Below are 10,991 nucleotides of genomic sequence, written 5' to 3'. Positions count from 1 at the left end.
GTAAATTTCGTGAACAATCGGGCGGCTGTCTTTCCAGAGACCAGCCCTGCTTTCGTCGTGTTTGTCTGTCGAGCGGTCACGCAGATCGAAATGTGTCGACTGGTTTCAAGGGACAAATGAACATTGGTGCGAATGGGACATGTGCCCAATAGAAACAGCGGTCGGAGCAGAACAAACTTAAAGGTGTGAGATCGTGAAAGTGAATGTTAGAGTCGGCAATGGAGCAGGAAAGTGTCCATGAAATGGAAGGAGGAAAGTAAAGGCGGCCTATTGACTGTGGAAGGAAGAAAAAGCTGGGAGAAGAGGCGGGTTTGAACTGTGGAAGATCAAGTACAGGCATGTGAGAGTGCTGGGATTTGACGGATAAAATAGGTTTTCACCACCAACAAAAAATGTTTTCTTTCATGTATTAAATATTGATATATTGCTGCATTCCAGTCACACGCGCGGGAGAGAACAAAAGTAGCAGCGCACACTATGCCGTGACTCGGATTCGAACCGAGGTTGCTGCGGCCACAACGCAGAGTACTAACCACTATACGATCACGGCACCACATATCAGTGGTGAAGCCTCTGCCCGAACTATTTAAATCGCTCCTTTAACGTAGCAAAACGTCCCACGGTGCTTCATCGGATCGTTTTTGAACAGAATTTGACATCGAGCCACAGAAGGAGATATCAGAAGCAAAATACTGCAGATGCTGGAAATTTGAAATAAAAACAGAAAATGCTGTAAATAATCAGCAAGTCAGGCAGCGTCTGAGGAGAGAGAAACAGAGTTAACGTTTCAGGTCGATGACCCTTCATCAGAACTGGAAAAAGTTGAAGATTAAACAGTTTTTTAACAAGTAGAGTCAGGGGAGGGGAGGAAAGTACAAAAGGGAAGGTCTCTGATAGGGTGGAGGGCAGGAGTGATTAAATAACAAAAGGGATGATGGTGCAAGGCAAGGAGGGTGGGAATGGGACAAGTAAAGAAACAAAAGATGGGTCTAGAGGAGCTGTAAATGGCAACATTAGCACCATAACCAGCACTTGCTGTCCGAAAAAATGGGATCAGTGTTTATGATCTGAAGTTATTGAAATCAATGTTGAGTTCAGAAGGTTGTAAAGAGCCTTATCGAAAGATGAGGTGCTGTTTCTCGAGCTTATGTTGAGCTTCATTGGAACAGTGTAGGAGGCCGAGGACAGAGAGGTCAGAGTGGGATTGGGACAGGGAATTAAAATGGCAAGAGACCGGAAGCTCAGGGTCACACTCGTGGACTGAGCGGAGGTGTTCAGCAAAGCGATTACAAATAAATCGCTGTTTCACCTGGAAGGAATGTTTGGGACCCTGGAAGGTGGGAAGGGAGGAGGTGAAAGGTCAGGTGTTGCATCTCCTGCACTCGCATGAGAAGGTGCCGTGGGGAGGAGAGCGAGTGTTGGGGTGATGGAAGAGTGGACCAGGGTGTCGTGGAGGGAGCGGTCCCTTCGGAAGGCTGAAAGTGGAGGGGAGGGGAAGATGTTTTTGGTGGTGGCATCACGCTTGGTCGTGGTGGAAATGGCAGAGGATCATACATTGAATGTGGAGGCTGGTGGGTGGAAAGTAAGTTTTTCATTGTATTTTCAACATCCAATATTGCAGATAAATGAAAGTGAAACTTCCAAAGCAGCAATGAACTTTTCGCCAGGGAATTGAACCCCGGTCTCACGCATAATAAATAGGGATACTCAACACTATATTAACGAGGAATTGATGTTTGGCAGACCATCGGTAATTTGGATGATTTTTAAAATTCTTTCATGGGATGTGGGCATCACTGGCAAGGCCAGCAGGTATTGCTCATCCCCAATTACCCTTGAGAAGGTGGTGGTGAGCCTCCTTCTTCAACCGCTGCAGTCTGTGTGGTGAAGGTTCACCCACAGTGCTGTTAGATGGGGAGTTCCAGGATTTTGACTCAGCGACGATGAAGATTCGGCGATGTACTTCCAAGTCAGGATGGTGTGTGAATTGAAAGGGACTGTGCAGGTGGTGTTGTTCCCGTGCACCTGCTGCCCTTTTCCTTCTCGGTGGTAGAGGTCGTGGTATTGGGAGGTACTTTCGAAGAAGCTTTGACGAATCGCTGCAGTGCTTCCTGTGGATGGTACACACTGCAGCCACGGTGCGCCGGTGGTGGAGAGAGTGAATGTTTAAGGTGGATGAGGTGCCAATCAAGCGGGCTGTTTTGTCCTGGAAGGTATTGAGCTTCTTGAGTGTTGTTGGAGCTGCACTCATCCAGGCAAGTGGAGAGTATTCCATCACACTCCTGACTTGTGCCTTGTAAATGGTGGAAAGGCTTTGGGGACTCAGGAGGTGAGTCACTCACCACAGAATACCCAGCCTCTGACCTGCTCCTGTAGCCACAGTATTTATGTGGCTTGACCAGTTAAGTTTCCAGTCAATGGTGACCATCAGGATGTTGATAGTGGGGAATTCGGCGATGGTAATGCCGTTGAATGTCAAGGGGTGGTGGTTGGGCTCTCTCTACTTGGATATGATCATTACCTGGCACTTGTCTGGAGTGAATGTTACTTGCCACTGATCAGCCCAAGCCTGGATGTTGTCCAGATCTTGCTGCATGCGGGCAGGGACTGCTTTATTATCTGAGGCGTTGTGAATGAAGCTGAACACTGTGCAATCAATAGCGAACATCCCCACTTCTGACCTTATGATGGAGTGAAGGTCATTGATGAAGCAGCTGAAGATGGTTGGGCCTTGGAAATTGCTATGAGGAACTCCTGCAGCGATGTCCTGGGGCTGAGATGATTGGCCTCCAACAGCCACCGGGAGAGAAACTAGAGAAAGATGTGAGTTCAGGGCTAGGACAGGGGGGAACTGTGGGGGAAGTTTGACTTGGCGGGCTGGGGGAAGGGAGGGAGTGGCAGGTGGATGGATGGTCTCAATCTTAGTGATAAAATAGTCCATGAGCTCCGCACAATGTTTGTGGTGAGGGTGGAGGAGGCAGGGGGTTCAAGGAGTTTCTTGTAGGAATAATAATTTGTAGTGAAGAAGAGATACTGGGGGTATCTTTACAGTCCAGGATGATCCTGGAATAGTGAGCAGTTTTCTGTCTCTCTCTGTTTTGGGCTGGTGAATTAGCCCGGGTCTGTTCACAGAGCGATTCTGCGTTTTATTTCTTCCTCATTATTGTGGTTCTGACATCGAGGTGAAGAGTGAGGCAGAGAACAGATTTTAAAATTGCTGGAATATCAGTGAAATTAAATCATGGAAAGTGGAAAAGTCCGAGTCAGTTTTTCATTGTATTTTCCTCATCCGATGTTGCAGATAAGTGAAAGTGAAGCTTCTAAAGGCAGACCTTCCCATCGGGGAATTGACCCCAGTCTCCAGGGTGATAGACACTGACACTCACCATGATACGAACGAGGAACTGGAGCCGGAAGGGGATGTACGTTCACCACAGATGCTTCAGGTTTCAGTGAATCTGTTTGAATTATTCATTTGATGACAGTATGTTTAACTTTCCACGGACCACTGTTGAAAGAAAGAATCATAGAGTTATACAGCACGGATAGAGGCCCTTCGGCCCATCGTGTCCGCGCCGGCCATCAAGCCCAGTCTAATCTAATCCCATATTCCAGCATTTGGTCCGTAGCCTTGTATGCTATGGCATTTCAAGTGCTCATCCAAATGCTTCTTGAATGTTGTCAGGGTTCCTGCCTCCACAACCCTCTCAGGCAGTGAGTTCCAGACTCCAACCACCCTCTGGGTGAAAAAGTTCTTTCTAAAATCCCCTCTAAACCTCCCGCCTTTTACCTTCAATCTATGCCCCCTTGTTATAGAACTCTCAACGAAGGGAAAAGGCTCCTTAGTATCCATCCTATCTATGCCCCTCATAATTTTGTACACCTCAATCATGTCACCCCTCAGCCTCCTCTGCTCCAAGGAAAACAAACCCAATCTTCCCAGTCTCTCTTCATAGCTGAAGCGCTCCAGCCCTGGTAACATCCTGGTGAATCTCCTTTGCACCCTCTCCAAAGCGATCACATCCTTCCTGTAGTGCGGCAACCAGAACTGCACACAGTACTCCAGCTGTGGCCTAACCAGTGTTTTATGCAGCTCCATCATAACCTCCTTGCTCTTATATTCTATGCCTCGGCTAATAAAGGCAAGTATCCCATATGCCTCCTTGACCACCTTATCTACCTGTTCCGCCGCCTTCAGGGATCTGTGAACTTGCACACCAAGGTCCCTCTGACCCTCTGTCTTGCCGAGGGTCTTCCCATTCATTGTGTATTCCCTTGCCTTGTTAGTCCCTCCAAAGTGCATCACCTCGCACTTTTCCGGGTTAAATTCCATTTGCCACTGTTCCGCCCATCTGACCAACCCATCTATATCGTCCTGCAGACTGAGGCTATCCTCCTCGCTATTTCCCACCCTACCAATTTTTGTATCATCAGCGAACTTACTGATCATACCTTTTACATTCATATCCAAGTCGTTAATGTAGACCACAAACAGCAAGGGCCCCAGCACAGATCCCTGTGGTACCCCACTGGCCACAGGCTTCCAGTCACAAAAACAACCTTCGACCATCACCCTCTGCCTTCTGCCACTAAACCAGTTTTGTATCCAAAGTGCCAAGGCACCCTGGACTCCATGGGCTCGTACCTTCTTGACCAGTCTCCTGTGCGGGACTTTATCGAAGGCCTTACTGAAATCCATGTATACCACATCCACTGCGTTACCCTCATCCACACGCCAAGTCACCCCCTCAAAAAATTCAATCAAATTAGTCAGACATGATCTTCCCTTGACAAAGCCATGTTGACTATCCCTGATTAATCCTTGCTTCTCCAAATGGAGACTAATTTCGTCCTTCAGAATTTTTTCCAATAATTTTCCTACCACTGATGTTAGGCTCACTGGCCTGTAGTTCCCCGGTTTTTCCCTACTCCCCTTCTTGAATAATGGTACTACATTAGCGGTTCTCCAGTCCTCTGGCACATCCCCTGTGGCCAGAGAGGTTCTGAATATATGTGTTAGAGCCCCCGCAATCTCCTCCTTTGCCTCACACAGTAGCCTGGGATACATTTCGTCCGGGCCTGGGGATTTATCCATTTTTAGGCCTGCTAAAACCGCCAATACCTCCTCCCGCTCGATGTTAATATGTTCGAGTATATCACAGTCCCCCTGCCGTATTTCTATGTCTACATCGTCCTTCTCCATAGTGAAAACAGATGCAAAAAATTCATTTAGAATCCCTCCTACATCTTCCGACTCCACACACAGATTGCCATTTTTGTCCCTAATGGGCCCTATTTTTCCCTAGTTATCCTCTTACCCTTAATATACTTATAAAACATCTTAGAATTTTCCTTTATTTTGCTCGCCAGTGTTTTTTCATGGCCCTTCCTTGATCTCCTAATTTCCTTTTTAAGTATCCCCCTGCACTTTTTGTACTCCTCTAGGGCTTCCTCTGTCCTTAGCCTTTTGTATCTGCCAAAAGCCCTCCTTTTTTTCCTAATCCATTCTCGTATATCCCCTGACATCCAAGGTTCCCTGGAGTTCTTGGAACCACCCTTGACCTTTACGGGAACATGTTGCCATTCCCTTCTGAAAGACTCCCATTGCTCCGATGCGGATTTTCCTACAAGCAGCTGATCCCAGTCCATTTTGGCCAGATCCTGCCTTATCCTATTAAAATCGGCCTTCCCCCAATTTAGAACCTTTATTTCCGGCCCCTCCCTGTCCTTTTCCATGACCACCTTAAATCTCACTGAATTATGGTCACTGTCACCAAACTGGTCACCTACTAGCACTTCTTCCACTTGGCCGGCCACATTCCCTAGAATTAGGTCCAGTACCGCCCCCTCTCTTGTAGGACTTTCTACATGCTGGCTCAAAAAGCTCTCCTGGATGCACGTTAAGAATTTTGTACCCTCTAAGCATTTTACACTCTGAGTATCCCAGTTAATATTGGGGAAGTTGAAATCCCCCACTATTATTACCCTATTATTTGCACAATTTTCTGAGATTTGCCTACATATCTGTTCCTCGATCTCCCCCTGACTGTTTGGGGGTCTATAGTACACTCCCATCAAAGTGCTTGCCCCCTTTTTGTTTTTAAGCTCCACCCATATGGCCTCATTTGAGGAACCTGCTAATATATCATCCCTCCTTATGGCAGTAATTGATTCTTTAATTAATATTGCGACCCCCCTCCTCTTATACCTCCCCCTCTGTCTCGCCTGAAGATTCTGTACCCCGGAATATTGAGCTGCCAGTCTTGCCCCTCCCTCAACCATGTCTCTGTGACAGCAACAATATCATACTCCCATGTGTTTATCAACACCTTCAGTTCATCCACCTTATTTGCAAGACTCCTTGCATTAAAATAGATGCCATCCAGCCTTGCTCTTACATATTTGCCCTGTCTTCCAAGCTGACTTTTTTTTTCTCAATATTTGGCTGCACATCACCCCCTATTGTAGCTCCACTCTGTATCCCATCCCCCTGCCAAGTTAGTTTAAACCCCCCCCCAACAGTGCGAGCAAACCTCCCCGCAAGGATATTTGTCCCGCTCTGGTTCAGATGCAACCCGTCCGACTTGTACAAGTCCCACCTTCCCCAGAAGCAGGCCCAGTGATCCAGGAAACTGAAACCCTCCCTCCTGCACCAACTCTTTAGCCACGCATTCATCTGTTCTATCCTCCTATTTCTATACTCACTAGCCCGTGGCACTGGGAGTAATCCAGAGATTACAACCTTTGAGGTCCTGCTCTTTAATCTGCGACCTAGCTCCCTAAATTCTTGATGCAGGACCTCATCTCCCTTCCTACCTATGTCGTTGGTACCAATGTGGACCACGACCTCTGCCTGCTCACCCTCCCCCTTGAGAATGCCCTGAAGCCGCTCAGTGACATCCATGACCCTGGCACCAGGGAGGCAACAAACCATCCTGGAGTCACGTTTACGGTCACAGAAACGCCTGTCTGTTCCCCTTACGATAGAATCCCCTACCACTGTAGCTCTTCCACTCTTTTTCCTCCCAGCCTGTGCAGCAGAGCTACCCCTGGTGCCAGGAAGTTGGCTGCTGCTGCCCTCCCCTGATAAGTCATCCCCCTCAACAATATCCAAAGCGGTATACTTGTTTGAGAGGGGGACGGCCACAGGGGACCCCTGCACTGCCTGTCTGCTCCTCTTACTCTGCCTGCAGGTCACCCACTGACTTCCTGCCCGTACAACCTTTACCTGTGGTGTGACCATCTCACTAAACGTGCTATCCATGACGTTTTCAGCATCGCGAATGCTCCATAATGAATCCATCCGCAGCTCCAGTGCCGCAATGCGGTTTGTCAGTATCTGCAGCTGGATACATTTCCCGCACACATGGTCGTCAGGGACACCGGAAGGGTCCCTGATTTCCCACATAGAGCAGGAAGAGCATAACACGAGGCTGGGCTGTCCTGACATGACTTACCCTTTAACTAATTAATTCAAATTAAATGAATCCCACCAATTTCACTTCAATTAAAAGGTATACTCAAGGGCCCTTGCTGAACAGCAGTCCCTCACTGCACAACAGAGACCCTAGAATCCACATATTCTAACCTTTCCCATCTCATGTTGGATCATGATGTGGGGAGTGCGGGAGAGAGTGAGGCAGAGAAAGAGACAGAGATCTTCTCAGGAAAACATAGAAAATATGAGGCACATACACAGACAGACACAGACACACAGAAACAGACACACATACATATGGAGTGACTCAGAAATACTGAGAGTCAGAATATGGATAAATTGGCTGATTTTTGTTCTATTTCTGTCGTAGATTTCGTGAAATCTTGCAGATCAATTAAAATGAGCATAAAACTCGAGGTACTCAATGCTGTGGAATTTTATTTCACTTCAGAATTATTAATTCTACAAGAAACTTGTTGAATTTTGAAACGCAGAGATGAAACGGGTTGATAAATGATGGGATCTGAAGTCTGTCAGATTTGAACCTGCGCGGGGGAAATGAATGAATTTCTAATCTATCACCTTAACCACCAGTTAGTAAAAATTGCAATTGTTCTGCATCCAGTCCACAAATAGTCTCCGTACAATAATATTCTGAAAGTGACAATCACCTGATATTTTTCTATGTAGTTTTTTCTCAGGAAGAAGCTCAGCGAAGACATAAAATTAAAGTTGGCGTCTTATAAATGCTTCCTCCCCGTCGGGGAATTAAACCCCGGACTAAGGCGGGGCAACTCACCATGATAAGAGAGAAAGAAAGACAGAGTCAGTTGTCGTTGTCTAACAAAGAGATGGAAATGTAAAAGGTTCTTTCAACAGTGGCCCGTGGAAAACGAAACAAACTGTCATCAAATAAATAGTTAAAAGAAATGCACTGATCCATGAAGCATGTCTAACACCATCTGGGATGAGTGCACGGTCAATGCCGAAGTTCCTCGTTAGTATAGTGGTGAGTATCCCCGCCTGTCACGCAGGCGACCGGGGTTCCATTCCCCGACGGGGAGATTAAACTTTTGCAGCCTTCAAAAGCTTTTCTCTCATTTATCGACAATATTGGATGCGGAATGTACAGTGTAGAACTGACTCGGAGTTTCCCACCTTCCTCAATTTAATTTCACTGATATTCCAGCGATTTTAAAATCTGCTCTCAGCTTCACTCTTCACCTCGATGTTCGACTGGCTTCTGTGATGGTGGAGATTTCGGGAGGAGGCCGAGATGGATCATCCACTCGGCACTTCTGGCTGAAGACGGTTGCTAACACTTTGCACTCACGTGCTGGGCTTTACCATCATTGAGGAAGGGGATGTTCACAGAGCCTCTTCCCATTAGTTGTTCAATTATCCACCATCATTCACAAATGGGTGTGGCAGGACTGCAGAGCTTTGATCTGATCCGTTGTTTGTGGGATCGCTTAGTTCTGTCTACAGCATGCTGCTTCCACTGTTTGTCAAGTAGTCCTGTGTTACTTTCAGGTTATTGGTGTGTGTATGTTTGTGTGTATATGTCTGTGTGTGAGTGTTTATGTCGCTAGGAATGTGTGTGTTTGTGTATGTGTGACTATGACTATGTCTGTCTCACTTGTTATATGCGTTTCTGAGTGTCTCTCTTTCTTTCTCTCTGTCACTTTCTCCCTGTTCCCCACATGATTTTTCTCTGGACCTTGATGAACAACAGTGGCATGTGGAAAGTTAAACAAATTATCATCAAAGAAGTAGTTAAAATAGATTCACTGAAACATGCATCCTTTTTATTGCTGTATGTGAGATCTTTCATGTCTGCGCCTGTTCCGAGACCTGTCTCTCTCCCTGTATCGCCATCTTTTTCTTTCCGTATGTCTCTCTCTATTTAGCGCTAGTGACAGCGCGATTCTGCGTTTTGTGGTTCTGACATCGAGCCGAAGAGTGAGGCAGAGAGCAGATTTTAAAATCACTGTGAAATCAAATTGTGAAAGTGGGAAAGGCCGAGTCAGTTTTTCATTGTATTTTCAACATCCAATATTGCAGATTAATGAAAGTGAAGCTTTTAAAGCAGTAACAACCTCCTACATTGGGGATTGGAACCCCAGTCTACCACGGGACAGACAAGGATAGTCCCCACTATACTAACGAGGAATTGATGCAGGCTGGAAGGTACATTCACCACAGATGCTTCATGTTTTAGTGACTCTTTTTGAACTATTGTTTGTTTAATTTTCCACGGGCCACTGTTGAAAAAAGACTTCCCGACCACTTTTTCATCTCTTTGTTCGATTATGTCCAGAGTAAAATTATGTGGGAAGCGCGGGAGAGAGTGAGAGAGAGAAAGAAGGAGAAACAAATCCATTCAGGAAAACATCGAAAATGTGAGACACACACAGACACACACATGCATTGACAGACACAAAAATACACAGAAAGACACACCTACACAAAGAAACAGACACACACGCATACATATAAACATAGAGTGACTCAAACATAGGGAGAGACAGACCAGTGGGAATTTGGACGATTTTTTTTTCATTCTTTCATGGGATGTGGGCATCGTTGGCAAGGCCAGCAGGTATTGCTCATCCCTAATTGCCCTTGAGAAGGTGATGGTGAGCCTCCTTCTTGAACCACTGCATTCTGTGTGGTGAAAGTTCACCCACAGTGCTGGTAGATGGGGAGTTCCAGGATTTTGACCCAGCGACGATGAAGGAACAGCGATGTACTTCCAAGTCAGGATGGTGGATGAATTGAAGGGGAATGTGCAGGTGATGTTGTTCCCATGCACCTGCTGCCCTTTTCCTTCTGGTGGTAGAGGTCGTGGTTTTGGGCGGTCCTTTCGAAGAAGCTTTGGCGAGTTGCTGCAGTGCATCCTGTAGATGGTACACACTGCAGCCACGGTACGCCGGTGGTGAAGAGAGTTAATGTTTAAAGTGGATGAGGTGCCAATCAAGCGGGCTGTTTTGTCCTGGATGGTGTCGAGCTTCTTGAGTGTTGTTGGAGCTACACTCATCCAGGCAAGTGGCGAGTATTCCATCACACTCCTGACATGTGCGTTGTAGATGGTGGAAAGGCTTTGGGGAGTCAGGAGGTGAGTCACTCGCCGCAGAATACCCTACTTCTGACCTGCTCCTATAGCCACAGTATTAATGTGGCTTGACCATTTAAGTGTCTGGTGAATGGTGACACCCAGGATGTTGATGGTGGGCGATTCGGCAACCGTAATGCCATTAAATGTCAAGGGGAGGTGGTTGGACTCTCTCTACTTGGAGATGATCATTGCCTGGCACTTGTCTGGCGCGAATGTTTGTTGGATGTTGTCCAGGTCTTGCTGCATGCGGGCACGGACTACTTCATTATTTGAGGGGTTGTGAATGAAACTGAACACTGTGCAATCAATAGTGAAAATCCCCACTTCTGACCTTATGATGGAGTGAAGGTCATTGATGAAGCAGCTGAAGATGGTTGGGCCTCGGACACTGCCCTGAGGAACTCCTGCAGCGATGTCCCGGGGCTGAGATGATTA

At 46.7% G+C, this 10,991-nt stretch overlaps 1 non-coding gene across 1 annotated transcript; it reads right to left on the bottom strand.

Annotated features, from left to right (window-relative positions):
* Window positions 1–478: 478 nt before the first annotated feature.
* Window positions 479–550, bottom strand: trnah-gug (transfer RNA histidin (anticodon GUG)). Its single transcript has one exon. It is a non-coding gene; the product is annotated as a tRNA-His (tRNA).
* Window positions 551–10,991: the final 10,441 nt, after the last annotated feature.

Source organism: Heptranchias perlo, chromosome 35 (assembly GCF_035084215.1).
Source record: "Heptranchias perlo isolate sHepPer1 chromosome 35, sHepPer1.hap1, whole genome shotgun sequence".
NCBI classification, from domain to species: Eukaryota; Metazoa; Chordata; class Chondrichthyes; order Hexanchiformes; family Hexanchidae; genus Heptranchias; species Heptranchias perlo.
The sequence above is the reverse complement of the archived record's forward strand: the minus strand, read 5'-3'. Positions and strand labels throughout refer to the sequence as shown.